This window comes from Schistocerca serialis, chromosome 4, assembly GCF_023864345.2.
Source record: "Schistocerca serialis cubense isolate TAMUIC-IGC-003099 chromosome 4, iqSchSeri2.2, whole genome shotgun sequence".
Taxonomy (NCBI): Eukaryota; Metazoa; Arthropoda; class Insecta; order Orthoptera; family Acrididae; genus Schistocerca; species Schistocerca serialis.
The window spans coordinates 641,475,783-641,493,026 of NC_064641.1; positions in this window are offsets into that span (position 1 = coordinate 641,475,783).

Consider the following 17,244-nt stretch of genomic DNA (forward strand, 5'->3'; position numbering starts at 1 on the left):
TGTTTTCCCCTTCAGTTTAAAAGCACATTGCGCAAACCCGTCGCCACGAGTAGTTTTCCCTTTATGAATATTTCGGAACGACTGAGCAAAAGACTGAACGAAAGTTTTAATAATGTAGCTGCTCGATTTGTGTCAGTCTTGTCGTCAGTCTTACATGACGAAACGTCTTAAGAGCTTTGCTGTGAAACCAAGAGCCCTAGACATTGTATTAGACACACCAAATCACACTTGGTGCGCTTCTGTCTCCTGCTGATAATTTTTCTGCTCTCAAAATCATGTTGAGCTCTGCCTGTGCTTACGTTGGGGTACATAACAAAGACCCCCCCCTCCCCCTCCCACAAGTAGCTGATCAAATTCAAAAGTCTTGCCGACGTGCCGACGCTGATACGACGTAGGATAACCATTGGAATTCAAAACAGTCACCAGTCGCCTTGGAATGAATAAACATACGTCCTGTATGGTTGTCAAGGAAATCTTATAGCATACTTCATGCAAAATAGTCGCAGCGTCAGGTAATGATGTTGGAGGAAGATAGCGATCACACACCCTTCTCTCCAAAGCAGACCACTAAGGCTCAGTCATAATGAGATCTGGTGACTGTGGTACCCAGGAGGGCAAGACCTGGGGGCATGAGGAATTTTAATATTTTGGAAGCCGAATGGCGGTTTGAAAATAATCTTTGAAAAGTTCAGGTCAGACGCTGTTAAATGCATGCGAAATACTGACTTTACAATCATTTACTTGAAAGAAAAGCACCTGACTGCACCATAACTTTTCCTTTTCCTTGTCCCCGTGTATGGGTGACTTTGGACATAGGATTAGCGTTGGAGGAACAACACTGTACCATGGTACGGACCTGATCATCCAAAATTGTCACATAATGTTTGGCAGTAATGCGACCTTTCAGATTAACCATGAAGCCTACAGAATGCAACAAAATGGCTGCGTAAATCATCACCAAAACCCCCGCCATGTTTCACCCTTGGGACGTAAACAGGACCAGAAATTGGACTTACTTTTTTTGATTGCTGAATAGTCTACGTTATATGGCTTCGGCACCACGATTTCTGTTACGGGAATTTGCTACACTGATGAATAGTACTGGATTTTCAGTTCACCCTCCAATTCCCTGCTTATGGAGCTGTCTTCATTTTGTTTTGGTGCTGACAGTGTTCGCGAATTTAACATTCAGTTCAGCAGTCCTCATCCTCTTTTTCGTCACAATCCTCTTCAATGGCCATTTGTGACGATCACTCATCATACATTTTCATCCGCGATGTTACTTAGCGGATGTTGTTTATCCTCTTTCACTTTCGGCCGTGTGTAAATCGGTGCCACATGGAACGCCAAACACTTCGGCTCCCTTGGATGCGGAAGTAACCACCAAATGAGCACCAGCAATTGGCCCACGTTTGAATACACTTACCTTCGACGTAATGCACTCACAACTGCATGGAACACTCTTATGACAGCGACTGATACTTGGAACGCACTGAGGACATTGCACAGGTACTGTTCGTGGCCAGACACAACAGAGCAACCTGTGTGCTTGAGTAACATCTGTATTTATCCAGAATGAGATTTTCACTCTGCAGCGGAGTGTGCACTGATTTGAAACTTCCTGGCAGATTAAAACTGTGTGCCGGACCGACACTCGAACTCGGGACCTTTGCCTTTCGCGAGCAAGTGCTCTATCATCTGAGCTACCCAAGCACGACTCACGCCCCGTCCTCACAGCTTCACTTCTGCCAGTACAGAGTTCGAGTCTCGGTCCGGCACACAGTTTTAATCTGCCAGGAAGTTTCATCTGTATTTATGTTCAAGTACGTATTTTTCCGGGTGTTTTCATATTTTGGTTCAACCCCTGAATTTATCTTATTCTTGTCGTTTTGTAAAGGGCTGCAGGTCCAAAGTTACATATGATGTCTGAGGTTTTTTAAGCGTTTGAATTACAAACAAAAAATTTGCGTAATGCTTATTATTCCAAACCACCAGTACAGCAAAAAAATATTTTCCTGCTGGATTTCAATGTGGTCGCCATCAGTGCTTCTGTCATACTGTTACTCGGATACGAAAATACAGTGCCATTTGATGCTGTCAAACCAAACCGCCACATGCCGCCCCTATCACTCTTATAGTAACTGCACACCAAAGGCGGCTACATGTGTAATGGCAATTATAACGTCATTCATATGCCGTCAACCACGACAAGCTCAGAATTACGTATAGTATTCCGAATTAAATTATCATTTACACAGTGTGAAATATCACTGAAGGCCAGTATTACGCAAGATTCAGTGCATCATGATAGAAACCTAGGACCTTCACAGATTGCCGGTCTGTTTGCATTTAAAGCGTTTTTCTAATATTCCAGTGAACCGGCACTGCATCGCTATTGTTAGGTATGTATTAGAATTGGATATACGTCCTAGTTTCCTCCTCCTTGTTTCTCCCTATCTGCGCGCTCCTTTCTCCCTGACCTTGAGGGTTGTTCATTCTTATTGCAAGGAAAAATTTGATTGGGAATTGAAGTCACTTAAAATGAATGGGTGTATACGTTGGCATAATTGATAAAAGGGTACGAGAGAGACCTATTCTGCTTTTGGATCTGTGAGGATAGCAGCTTCAATGACAGTATTCCGCATAGTTCTAATCTCCGAACAGGTAGGATTACTAAGCTTTGGAGGATTTGTTTCTGTAGGAGTTTTCGGATCACAGGTCCATAAGCCATGCATGCAACTTTCCTGTTTAGTGAGGAAGAAAACAAAACAGCACGTCAAATGATTATTAAATCAAGACCCTAAGCTGTCGACAGGTGTTGATATACATCAACGGGGAGAGTTGAAAATGTGTGCCCTGACCGAGACTTGAACCCGGGATCTCCTGCTTACATGGCAGACGCTCTATCCATCTGAGCCACCGAGGGCACAGAGGATAGTGTGATTGCAGGGTTTTATCCCTTGCACGCTCCCCGTGAGACTTACATTCGCAACTTAATGTTCGCAAACTACATTCGTTGAGCCCCTGCCCATTACACTCATTACTCGCGGCAGACTTCTCTTACCGAGTCCCGTAAGAGTTCGGGCAATGCGTTTGCATCCAGCACAGAAGAAAAATGTCAATGGCCGGTTAGCCTTAACTATATGAAGATGGTATCTGTTCTTTGGCTTCTCCGACCACAGGTTTCCTACATCAAATTGTTTAGTGTAGGATTCTCTATGCCCTGTTATATTTTTGCACGCTCTTACGGAAACACACTGTATAATAGAAACATGTGTGTATACTATATATATTAAACTTGAAGTCATTTCTGGCCAAATTTTTATTAGAGTATTGTTTAAAAATTAGAAGTAAACTGGTAAAGTACTTTTCGATGTTTTTGTCAACAATGTCACATGTCATATATAACATATAAAAGGGAAACATTGTTAGCAAAAATGTCTAAAAGTTCTTAAACGATTTACTTCACATTTTATATGATACTCTAATAAACATTCGGATCGACATAGACTGTATATTTCTTAAACAACAATGTTAAGATTTTCTGTAAAACCTGGATGCGAGAAAGAAAATCCTGTACTGCGAAAATACATAGCGTATGTCTGTACAAATTTATTGTGTAAAATTTAATATTTGAAGTGAATGGTCGAGGACTTTTTGAGATTTTTGTTAAAAATCTTTCCCCTTTATCCTACGTCCTTCAGAGACTTTATTAGAGTATCGTGCAGATATCAGAAGTAAATGGGTCAACAATTTTTAAAGGTTCTTGCTAACAGAGTTAACAAAGACTTGTCTTTTTGTAGTAGTGTAGATTGATTGAACCAGATTGTTATGAGAGTAGAAACGATAAAAACACAGAAAAGCCAAGACACCTATGAAAATTCAAAAATAAATTTGAACGGAATCTGACTGATTTGTATACAAAGTAATTTCGTTTAATTTGTAGATTACAACTGCATAGTCGGTTTGTTTCAATTAAACAACCGTAATTAAAACATCGAATATTATATCAAGCCAGATATCTGTGCCGAAGAATTTTATACTTCTGCTTATATGCTTCAGATGTTTCAAAATAAAGTATTGCAAAAAAATAACCTGACAGACACTCTTTTAGCAGGCTTGGAAGGATTAATTCACAGAAGTTATCTCTCAAAAACCTAGTATGTCACTGCGAATAAGGATTGGTGCGTACTTTCAATAAACGTTTGTATTACTGGGCATACTTTCTAAAAAGAAAGACAAAACAGAGGGAATAAAGTAAGTACAAATAAAGATGACAGATAATTTCAAGCAGTTTGATGTTAGAGCCGAACATGGCCGTGGTGTTACATCTGAACCATATTCTATTACATGAAAATTCAGGTTTCGACGGGCACATTCGATCAGATGTAGGTCCAGAGCTATTGGTTGACCTTAGATTGCCTTCGAGCAGAATTCATCCGTCTTTATTCGTTCTCTGCAACAAGTCGCTTTTTGCTTGTCTGTATTACTAAAGCTTTGCTGAGTCTGCTATCGTAATGGCATTAACTTTATGACCTTCCCAATTTCTTGTTTCTTATTCCGTCCATTTTTGGTATGCACACTCTTCTTTTGTGAAATGTCATTTCACATTGCTCCGCCTGACTTAAATCCCTTTTCCTTACGGCTCACATAGCAGAATCTTACATCAGGGTAGACATACAGCTGGATCGATGTGTCATATCTTTGGTCTGTTGTGGGACTTCTATATTCCACATCAAACTTTCCAGAAATACTATGGCGTGCCTCATTCCCCCGTTGACTGCTTCATCATTTCTTTCATTTGTTTTACCAATTCAGGCTGTCAGATGTCTTCGACGGTTTCCCATCCAACATGGGTCCTGCATGCTCTTCTCATTCTTGCTGGCTACTGTCTTGAATTCAAACTTCCTCGTCGTAAAACTCATACCACATAATCGAACCACATCTTCCATGCATCTGTTTGGAGCTGAATTTCAACTTCCGTGGTCCCCCAAATCATTAGGTAGCCGGCAATGATCTGTAACTTATCACTGTCCTCTCCAACTATGTCATCCACCTTTTGCATTATATCACCCACGACGAATACAAAAAAGTACTTGTGAAAGTTCTTTTTCTTTTAAATATCCTCCACAACTCTATCCTATACGTTTCCTCGTATCCTACTTTGACACAAATTTTACTTCTGTGATACATTTATTTGACAATATCACCTGTGTCTTTCTGTACGCCATTGTTCAGCAGGGCTTCTCATACTTTACTGTAGCACATATACCGGTACATTTAGTTTTTGATAATTTCGTTTATCTTGCCATTCGTTACCAGTGTGCAGCAGTTTTACATCGAGATTTGTGCCCCTTGGCCGTGTTATGGGCTCTGTGCGTTGTACACCCTGATTTGGGGGAAAAGGGTGTGTTTGTGGGGTGGGAGGGGAGAGGTTGGGGGGGCACTTTAGTCTCTGTGTTAGCGGGATTTGTCTTCGAAGATTCTTGTCCTAGAAAAGTCGACTTCACAGTGCTCGTTTTCACAAAAGGATATAAGCATACGGACCAAGGAGACCAACAGCGTCATGACGATGGAGCAAACGCCAGAATTACCAACAGGGTGTAGGATTCGTAAGAGTCTTCACAGCTCAGCACATTGTGGAAGAAGGTTAACGATATTATTTTCTTATTTTCACAATGCAGACGATGTTTGCTGCTCGTAAATTATATCCAGTTTATGGTTCCAGACAGCTTTCCAGACAGCAAACTTAGTGAAAGTCCAATTTACAATACTACTGGCAATTCTTTTGAATTGCTGCCACTATTGATGCTTCTTATATGGAGTGTTGCTTCTTTTATGGATTGTTGCTTCTTTTATGGATATCGCTCTCTTCTTGGAAGTACTTTATATGAGTGGCCTAGACGCTGCACTCGACACAAGACCAGTAACTGCGCCACAAATTTTCCTAAGGGGATGCGTTTTGAGCACGGACGCACCCGAAGTCAAGAATCTGAGCGCTCTTGAAGTGCGGGTGTATCGCGCGCTCTTATCGTAAGGACATAGGCACGATAACAGCTTTTTTTCCTGCAAGATCAGCATGTAAACAAACAGTGTGCACTGTAAACAGCGGAGACACGTAAGTAAATCAGAGGCAGCAGCCATCCCGCGCCAAGACACGGGACCGGGCTGTACAAGACGCCGTGTTGTGGCGCCAGCACAGATAAGCCGGCTGTTAGATAAGCGGACGCGGCAGCGCGTAATCGTGCGATTTCCATCAGCACGTGTCACACCAGCTATTGGCCTTGGCGGTAAGCTCTGACCTGTAGTAGACATTATTGTGGGGTGTTCCTGAAGCCTCGCCGGCCGCGGTGGTCTCGCGGTTCTAGGCGCGCAGTCCGGAACCGCGCGACTGCTACGGTCGCAGGTTCGAATCCTGCCTCGGTCATGGATGTGTGTGATGTCCCTTAGTTAGGTTTAAGTAGTTCTAAGTTCTAGGGGACTGATGACCACAGATGTTAAGTCCCATAGTGCTCAGAGCCATTTGAACCATTTCCTGAAGCCTCATATTATTGTCACACAGGAAGATCAGGCCGTTAAGCTATCCGGAAGGTAGCGTCTTGTGCTTATAACGACACAGAACGAAGCATTTGAAACATTTAGCCTTGTGTAGGAACCCAAGCAAGGTCACTTCGTGCCGGATGACACAGAAAAGGGTCTCTTCCTGGGATTGTTAGCTTCAAATCGTCCCAAACAGCCCTAAATACTTGGGTGTTAAATGACACGTCAGCATTTCCTGTGTTCACTTTCTCTGGGTGCGACTAGAGAGGTGGCATGACCACTTCAATTGTATATTAGTCATTGGACTCCTCAACACCTCTTCTTGCATATCATATACCTAACGTCATTCTATAATTTGCAATATAAGATCTTATATACTAAATATCTTGGTTGAAGTTAAATCTTTCGCCATCTTCTTCTTCGTTTGAGTTATATGATCCTGGAAGGAACTGGCTAGTAACCCGTGTCCGATCAAATGGTTCAAATGGCTCTAAGCACTACGGGACTTAACAATTGAGGTCATCAGTCCCCTAGACTTAGAACTACTTAAACCAAATTAACCTACGGACAACACACACATCCATGCCCGAGGCAGGATTCGAACCTGCAGCGCGCGGTTCCGGAGTGAAGCGCCTAGAACCGCTCGGCTACTGCGGCCGGCGTGTCTGATCCAAAACCACGCTGCAATAGGGGAAGATCGAGTAATTTCCTGTAATTACTTCTCGGTGTACCCTAAATGTACTCCACGTATACAGCAATGCAACAGCGTTATGACACATGCCTATCTATTTCTATCAGCTTTTCATCTACTGACTTTTTTTTCCGCCCGCCCACGAGCTAGTCACCTCCTTCTGATTTAATTCCTTCTGTATTACCATGATGCATTTCTGATAGTTAGTCGTTACTCCCATTCGTTGGGACTTAATGCTATGAAAAAATTACCAAGCATAATCATGAAACTTCCTGGCAGATTAAAACTATGTGCCGGACCGAGACTCGAACTCGGGACCTTTGCCTTTCGCGGGCAGGTGCTCTACCAACTGAGCTACCCAAGCACGACTCACGCCCCGTCCTCACAGCTTTACTTCTGCCAGTACCTCGTCTCCTACCTTCCAAACTTTACAGAAGCTCTCCTGCGAAACTTGCAGAACCAGCACTCCTGAAAGAAAGGATATTGCGGAGACATGGCTTAGCCACAGCCTGGGGGATGTTTCCAGAATTCTGGAAGCATAGTCATGTTAACATGACTGACATTAATGTATTAATTATTTTCACTGTATTAATTATATTCATTAATACAACTAATTACTATTATTATTACTATTATGATTATTATTAGATAGTCCCTAGTCTTTCCACCTAAAATAATAATATAAATCAATGAAATCCCGAATAATTTGAAATGGTGTGCTATAAAAGTGCAAGCAATTTAACTTACTAACGAAGTACAAAATGAGTAGGTACTAGAGAGAGCAGATGAAGGAAGAAATCTGTGAAAAATCCTTATCAATAGATCATCTGCTTATGCATTTCGAAATTGGTTTTGGAAGGAACAGCAGCGAGGGAAAAAAATTTTTCAGGTGCCAGCAGCACTCATGCACTGATGGTTTCGTACAAACTTAATTATGCATACAGATAGTTCATTCGTTCCGGGACCGACATTACTACCGGCATGATATCGGCCCAGGGATTCCAACATTTTTGATAATGTTTTAATTTCAATAATACAAATGTGACATAAGGTCAAGCAGGAGGCAGGCGGCCACTACTGTAATAATCAGTAGTTCTCCATTCAGACTGACTGGGTCGCAACGGTAAAAGTCAAACATCAGGCAAGGAACGGCTTTATTGCTCGTATGACGCGTTTCGGTATACAGAAAATGCTGAGAAAGCAGAGGCTGTTGCACTCTCGGTTCAAAAGAGAACGCGAAAATTACAACAAGCAAAGGTTTATAGAGATTCGTGCGTCTGTGAAAAGATTTATGCTCGAAGCATACGACTACCGCCGTCATGCCTTAGCAAGAGGCAGAGAACCCGAGAAAATTTTGGACCTGTGCAAAATCGCTAAGCCGGTCTAAGGTTTCCATACCGTCACCTGTTGATCTGTCTGACGAGACAGTTGAAGATAGCAGAACGAAAGCCAAAGTTTTAAATTTCGCGTTCAACAAGGAAAATTGTACAAATATTCCGTCGCTTCAACGTCGAACGGAAACCCGTGTGGAGGACGGAGTATTAGTCATCTCTGACGCAGAGAAACAGATGAAACAGTTGAAAACGAATGTCATCAGGTCTAGTTGGAATCCCATTCGGTTTTACAAAGAGTACTCTAGAGTATTGGCGAATTACTTAGCTTTCATTTATTGCGAATCTCTCGCCCAGTGCTATATCCAAAGCATCCGGAAAGACGCGCGTGTGACTTCTCTATATAAGACAGGTAAAAGAACGGATCGGCAAAATTATAGACCATTGCTGCAGAATCGTTGAACATACTCTCGTTTCGAAAAAATAAATTTTCTTGAGACCGAGAAGCTTACGTCTACGAATCGGTATGGTTTTAGAAAGCATCGCTTGTGCGAAACTCAGCTTTCCCTTTTCTCACATGATATACCGCGAAATGTGGATGGAGGACAACACGCCGATTCCACATTTCTAGGCTTCCGATGTCCCACTGCAGGCTGTTAATAAAGATAAGTTCACAGATACGTGAGTGGCTCGAAGACGTCTTAAGTTACAGAGCCCTGTATGCTGTTCTTGATGGCGACTGTTCATCAGAGACAAGGGTGTCTTAAGGAGTGCCCCAGGGAAGTGTGGTGGAACCGCAGCAATCTGCGGCTGTTGCTGATGATACTGTGGTGTACAGGAATTTGTCGAAGCTGAGTGACTGTAGGAGGACAGAAAATGAATTAGACAAAATTTTTAGCTTGTGTTATAAATGGCAGCTATCTCTAAAAGTAGAAAAATGTAAGTTAACGCGGTTGAGTGGGAGAAACGAATAGTGATGTTCGGATACAGCGTTAACAGTTCCTGCTTGACACGGCCACGTCGTATAAATACCAGGGCGTAATGCTGCAAAGCGATATGAAATGGAAGAAGCATGTGAGGATTGTGGCGAATAGTCGACTTCGGAATATTGGGAGAATTTGAGGAAAGTGTGGTTCATCTGTAAAGGAGACCGCATATATAACGCTAGTGCATCCTGCTCTTGAATGCTATTCGAGAAATTGGGATCCGTTCCACGTTGAATTAAAGGAAGACATCGGAGCAATTCAGAGGCGTTACGGAGTTTTTCGGGAATTCAAATGGGAATCCCTGGAGGGAAGGCGACGTTCTTTTCGAGGAACACTATCGAGAAAATCTACAGGACCAGGATTTCAAGCTGACTGAAGGAGCCGGCCGGGGTGGCCAAGCGGTTCTAGGCGCTACAGTCTGGAACCGCGCGACTTCTACGGTCGCAGGTTCGAATCCTGCCTCGAGCGTGGATGTGTGTGATGTCCTTAGGTTAGTTAGGCTCAAGTAGTTCTAAGTTCTAGGGGACTGATGACCTCAGAAGATAAGTCCCATAGCGCTCAGAGCCATTTGAACCATTTGACTGAAGTACGTTTCTACTTCTTCCAACATACATTGTGCATAAGGACCACGAATATAAGATACAAGGAATTCGGACTCATACGAAGGCATATAGATAGTAGTTTTTGCCCTTGCTCCGTTTTTGAGTGGAGCAGGAAAAGAAATGACTAGTAATGCTACGGAGTACCTTCCGCAACGTGCCGCACTGTGGCTTGCGGAGTATCGAGGTACGATGTAGAATGGTTCAAATGGCTCTGAGCATTATGGGACTTACAAGCTGAGGTCATCAGTCCCCTAGAACTTAGAACTACTTAAACCTAACTAACCTAAGGACATCACACACATCCATGCCCGGGGTAGGATTCGAACCTGCGACCGTAGCGGTCGCGCGGTTCCATACTGAGGCGCCTAGAACGGCTCGGCCACCAGCGGCCGGCGATACGATGTAGAAACGACATATGTACGTGTAGTATTCGCTCCTGGATATCTGATGATGGATAAATTCCGAAACACTTCCTCTGAGCAATAAAGCCATTCTTTGCACAATATTTGACTTTGACTGAAGTGATCCAATGGCCACTCGATAGGACGAAATCCAAGTCCTTCCGAAACCTTGGTCTGCCAAAAGTTACTGACATTATTCGACTTATGATGTGCAATGGAAACTCGGCAGACGTCAAAAACGAACAGCGATTTCTCGAACCAACATAGAGGCTTCTTCGTTGTATCTCATCCTCCATACTTTCCTGTCCATTGTCATGGGACGTCGTACCATTAACGTGACACGCGCTTTAAGTTTACTTATAAATACATACGTGACTGCAGGCAGACTGAGTTGATGTCGAACTGTCGTGCTGGTGAGACTAAAACGTAGAATCGCATTCATTCACCTTCTACAGTGGTCCTCTAGCCAAGAGACAAAAATCATTTCCCGGTGTTTGTGGTAAGGGATTATCTTCGTGTAAACAGTCAAATGCTGTGGAAAGATCGCAGAATGTACCCTCTGTTCATATATTATTATTTGAGGCTTGAAAGCCAAATGCATGAATGGCTTTGCCAAACGAGTAAACCTTCTGGAATCTAAAATGCGATCTGCTATATTTCTTTTAAGGTATGACTACTTTTGACGAGCGCTATTCTTCCTATACTATTACCTTTTGTATATCTGAGCTGAGGATGGGCTGCAGTACTCGAGTATTTCCCATCTTTAACTATTGTTTTTCTCACCACTTTTTTAATAACCACTAAACCCCCGGCTATTCCCGCAATGAAACAGATTCAAAATACTGACTACATTACAAGTAAGTTAATGTTTTAAACATTCCTCGCTAAGCATAAAAGCGACAAAGAAATTTAGAAATTGTCATGGGACGTCGTACCATTAACGTGACACGCGCTTTAAGTTTACTTATAAATACATACGTGACTGCAGGCAGACTGAGTTGATGTCGAACTGTCGTGCTGGTGAGACTAAAACGTAGAATCGCATTCATTCACCTTCTACAGTGGTCCTCTAGCCAAGAGACAAAAATCATTTCCCGGTGTTTGTGGTAAGGGATTATCTTCGTGTAAACAGTCAAATGCTGTGGAAAGATCGCAGAATGTACCCTCTGTTCATATATTATTATTTGAGGCTTGAAAGCCAAATGCATGAATGGCTTTGCCAAACGAGTAAACCTTCTGGAATCTAAAATGCGATCTGCTATATTTCTTTTAAGGTATGACTACTTTTGACGAGCGCTATTCTTCCTATACTATTACCTTTTGTATATCTGAGCTGAGGATGGGCTGCAGTACTCGAGTATTTCCCATCTTTAACTATTGTTTTTCTCACCACTTTTTTAATAACCACTAAACCCCCGGCTATTCCCGCAATGAAACAGATTCAAAATACTGACTACATTACAAGTAAGTTAATGTTTTAAACATTCCTCGCTAAGCATAAAAGCGACAAAGAAATTTAGAAATTGTCATGGGACGTCGTACCATTAACGTGACACGCGCTTTAAGTTTACTTATAAATACATACGTGACTGCAGGCAGACTGAGTTGATGTCGAACTGTCGTGCTGGTGAGACTAAAACGTAGAATCGCATTCATTCACCTTCTACAGTGGTCCTCTAGCCAAGAGACAAAAATCATTTCCCGGTGTTTGTGGTAAGGGATTATCTTCGTGTAAACAGTCAAATGCTGTGGAAAGATCGCAGAATGTACCCTCTGTTCATATATTATTATTTGAGGCTTGAAAGCCAAATGCATGAATGGCTTTGCCAAACGAGTAAACCTTCTGGAATCTAAAATGCGATCTGCTATATTTCTTTTAAGGTATGACTACTTTTGACGAGCGCTATTCTTCCTATACTATTACCTTTTGTATATCTGAGCTGAGGATGGGCTGCAGTACTCGAGTATTTCCCATCTTTAACTATTGTTTTTCTCACCACTTTTTTAATAACCACTAAACCCCCGGCTATTCCCGCAATGAAACAGATTCAAAATACTGACTACATTACAAGTAAGTTAATGTTTTAAACATTCCTCGCTAAGCATAAAAGCGACAAAGAAATTTAGAAAAGGTTTGAAATTATGTTTAAAGTTTGCTGGAAGGCGTTAAATGCTCTAAGTCTCAAACACTGGTTGAGTATATTCTGGTTAATTTGGTGTACATTTTTTTACTAGTAACGAAGTAATGTATTAAAATGTCATGTCCGATTCTGAAGTTTTTTGACGATAAAGTCTTTTCCTTTCATCTTTTCTGATGGTGTCAAAGAGAAGAAGGTTCGTAAAGGCTTGAAATTATATGGAAAAGTTGTTGGACGTTGCTAAGTGATCTTATTCTCAGGTACTGGAAAAATAATCGGGGTAATTTGGACGCTTTGAGTTACACTGGCTCAAGACATACAGTTTCTGACTGAAGCACCCTGGATTGATTCAGAAAGTATCGATTCTTTCAACGTTACCTGCAAGTAGCGACAACGCTGGAACGAACGTTCACCGAACGATGCTCACCTGACTCAAGATACAGCAAAGAAGTTTGACGAATTCCAACTACCGCTCCAAAACTGGTCGAAGCAAGAGAGGTGTGTTTACATCCTGAAGAAATGGCATTTTCTTCCATCTGCCGACAACTACTGCGGAGAGGAGGAGAAAAAGATATATCATATTGTTAAGGATTGCGCACATCGATCACTTGACGGTGAACTGAGGAGTCTGCACCAACTGACTCCGAGTGCTCTGGACTGGTTGTCAAATTTGGGCGTTTTCGTTTGAACGTAGATACTTTAGTGAGAGCGTAAAACCATACCACAGTGTGGACCAGAACTCCACAGACAAACTTTCAGAGGTGGTAGTCTGGAACAAAACAAGAGTACTGTGGGACTTAACATCTGAGGTCATCAGTACCCCTAGAACTTAGAACTTAAACCTAACTAACCTAAGGACGTCACACACATCCATGACCGAGGCAGGATTCGAACCTGCGGCCGTAGCAGCAGCGCAGTTCCGGACTGAAGCGCCTAGAACCGCTCGGCCACAACGGCAGTCAACAAAACAAGACAAAAATGTCTGGTAGAGATCGGCTCTAAAATGCATACCTTAAGAGCAGAGAACAGTTGGTCATCTTCGTTACTTCAAAACACATTCCCTGTACTGCAAGTTCTTTGCGTTCCACATTTTAGAAGGAGGTAATATGGACCAAAACTGGAGAAAAAGTTCAGCAAACTTAGGATCTAAAATGCATTACACAAGACGTATTAGTACTTGTTCGCTGGACGAGATGTGTTTCACAGTATGAAGATGAACAATCGCTGATAGCTCATAAGGTATGAATTTTAGAGCCGAAATTTACTAGACATTTTTGCTTCGAATGATCGTTTTTGTCAATCCCTTAATATTGAGGTATACCGTGTAGATGTCTTTAGGTACATGGAACAAATTTTCCCACCTCGTATGGTGGTTGCACTCCAGACTGTCTCAGAAACAAATATCGCTTCATGGGGCTCCTAGAATAAGGAGAATCATCCATAAGTTATTTAAACGTAACTATTCGGAGTAAAAATATTTTATTGCCGTTTCAGAGGGTGATCTGCGAGATAGGAAACCTTCACCGGCAGATAAAGACGAATAAACCCATCGTAACATTGCGTCATATCTAAGATGCTACTCGACTGACAACTCAAGAAGACCTTGTTGCGTAACGAAGGTTATTTACCAGTGAATCCCTCCCAAGCCGGCCGCGATGGCCGAGCGGTTCTAGGCGCTTCAGTCCGGAACCGTGCTGCTGCTGCGGTCGCATGTTCGAATCCTGCCTCGGGCATGGATGTGTGTGATGTCCTTAGGTTAGTTAGGTTTAAGTAGTTCTAAATTATAGGGGACTGATGACCTCAGAAGTTAAGTCCCATAGTGCTTAGAGCCATTTAAACCATTTGAACCAATCCCTCCCAACAGATACGGATGAAACACCCGTACTAAACTGGCCTCACATTTGTGAAAGTCGGTATCGGATTCTGAGTTTGGTCAATTTGGTTCACGCATAAAATAAAAAAAGTGTCTTTCCATCATAGTTTTATTATTTCTTCCAGTTCCCTCTCTTATTACTTACGTCCTTCAAAAATATATATCTACGGCCAATTCATACTAGCAATTAGTTAATCTTTTCGACAAAAAATATTGGGAGAAAAATAAAAAGGTGAAATCATGACTTAAAATTTAATATGTTACACTTGGTGTTCAGATGGGTTTTAGTACGACACTAGAACGTATTATTATACTTTACATTGTCGTTTATCACCTCTGGTCCGTCGAAAACCAAGGGCACTGCCGATTTCCTTACCCATCTTTCCCTAATACTAGCAGATGCTGTAATGATCTCTGTGTCGACGGGACGGTGAAATCAAATGTTCCTCCCTCCCTTCGAGAAAGGGATGTGGACCAGACCTGGTTCGAATCCGCACAGAGGTTGAATGATCAGTTGGTCTAGTACAGCGGCCGGCAGGAATTTTTTTTAAAGGTTTTCTATATTTTTTAGGCAAATTCCAATTCATAAAATTTGATACACAAACAGTTTGAAAACGATTACAGACACAACAAAGTTTACACTACTTATAGGCAGACGGCGCACACGACTTACCTTTCTTAAGTCGTCCTCACATGGGACGTGTTTCTCCTCGTGCAACAAGCCAGGCGTGGTTTCTATTGTGGCTGGTGCGCACATAGAAACGAGCTGGCACATCGCGAGGAACGAGATCCTTATCGTGACTGGCGACTGCAGCACTCTCCAGCGGCAGTTGTCGATTATACAGGGTGGTCAGTAACAGTCTGAGAAACTTGTTAAGGTGTTGCAGGGGAGTTTGTACTGAAATATATTTGTTAAGAAACAGAGAAGGTATGTTGCACCGTTTCCGAGTTCTTTAACATTGAAGTTAGCCAGATGTTGTTGTTTCGAGCGCCAATTCAAGCTCTTGCACACCCTAAAATACGGCAGTGCACGAAAGTCTGTAGGTTCATGAGTCACCCCTTGTTGAAATGCTTATTACCAGTTACACCGTGCTTTTTCCGATAGCGGTAATGTTAAGCTAAATAAGCAGAGGCTACGTGTATTGCTTTTGAGGAAACCAATTGAAGAACACCTCTGGCGAGACCACCTCTGGTAGGCTGCTTGAATGTTCTTGCGCAACAACCTCATTGCCCAACTTCAGTGCTAAGTAACTCGGTAACGGCGCGGTGTATCGGATATTTTTCTTAAAAGCTATCTCTCAACACAGCCTCCCCTGCAACACCCTTACAAGCTTTTCAGGCTGTTTCTCACCACCCTGTATATCTGGCAGGCAAACAACATTGTTGGTGTACAGAAATCGACGCGCGTAAAACAGATGCGTTAGATGTATTAAAACGCGCATTTCCTTGCTCGTCCATTTGCTTGTCCATTGATCTTTATTAGCACACATGAATGAAAAATTAAAAATCAATGAATATGATACAAGGCAAAATGAAAACTTTTGTGACGAGTCAGTAAGGACATTAGCTATTAACACTCTCATCAGAAAATGTACGATAAAAATTTTGCAATTGTTTTCCACATGAGATAAAATATATTTTGTCATACTTTTTGGTGAAACCATAAGCTCATTCTTACTAGACAACTCCTTCTGTTCCAGCAGCAGAATTTTTACAGCATGTGAAATAAAATACTTGAAACATGAACGTGTAAAATCTCCTGTTACAAGCAGTGCAAGCTCTTGTAGTTGACGCCAATAAAATCGTTATTTACTGCAATGTTACTATCAAACTTTGCGCACTTCATCGTTTGTAAAGTTGTTTGGGCGAACGTATCAAAACATGCCGATTTGCAATCGAATTGGGCAGTGAAGTAGAAATTAATCTTAGATTTCACTGGTAGTTTAGAAAATCACTCATGACAGAAAGCGCTTTTACATTTACACAACATAGAATATTACACGACGTACTTCTATTTAATTAACGAGAAAGTACGAGAATCTTTTAGAAAAAATGAAAATGAATGAAAACTGTTGTGAGATTGAAGAAAACGAGTCAATTACCATCTAGTTTACAATTTCATGCCTCTATCACCACACTATAGTGAACTGGTGTTGTGTATGTCAATTCTTTAACGTTGCTATTTGCCGAAGGCTTTAACCAGTGACGTGTTAATTATTAGACATCTTGTCAAGAATATGCGTTTTTGATGAATCTTCAATGTGCCAGTTGCCCTGAAATGCCATACTTTCAAACCACATATGTTATGATACAAAAACAACCAAATACGAATATATTTTAAGCACCAACCTGACGGTTACCTTCACTTTATTACGACAAATCGTACAACGATACGAGATCCTCGATATGCTAGTACCGGTACTTTGAAACAGCGTATATTCATAAGGCGTAAGTTACAATATTAATCCACCGAATATAGGCTTCAGATGAAAAAGACGCAATCCATTGTTGGGTCTCCTAAGCGCTGCTTTGACGGATAACGCAATCTTGCATTTCACTGGCCACGCTGTGACGTCATAAAAATCGACCAACTCCAAGTGCATCAATATTTTCAGGTCCCATGTGAGGGCAGCCTTTAGTGACTGACTACAGTGGCTACAGGAAAGCTTTCCTGTCACAAAG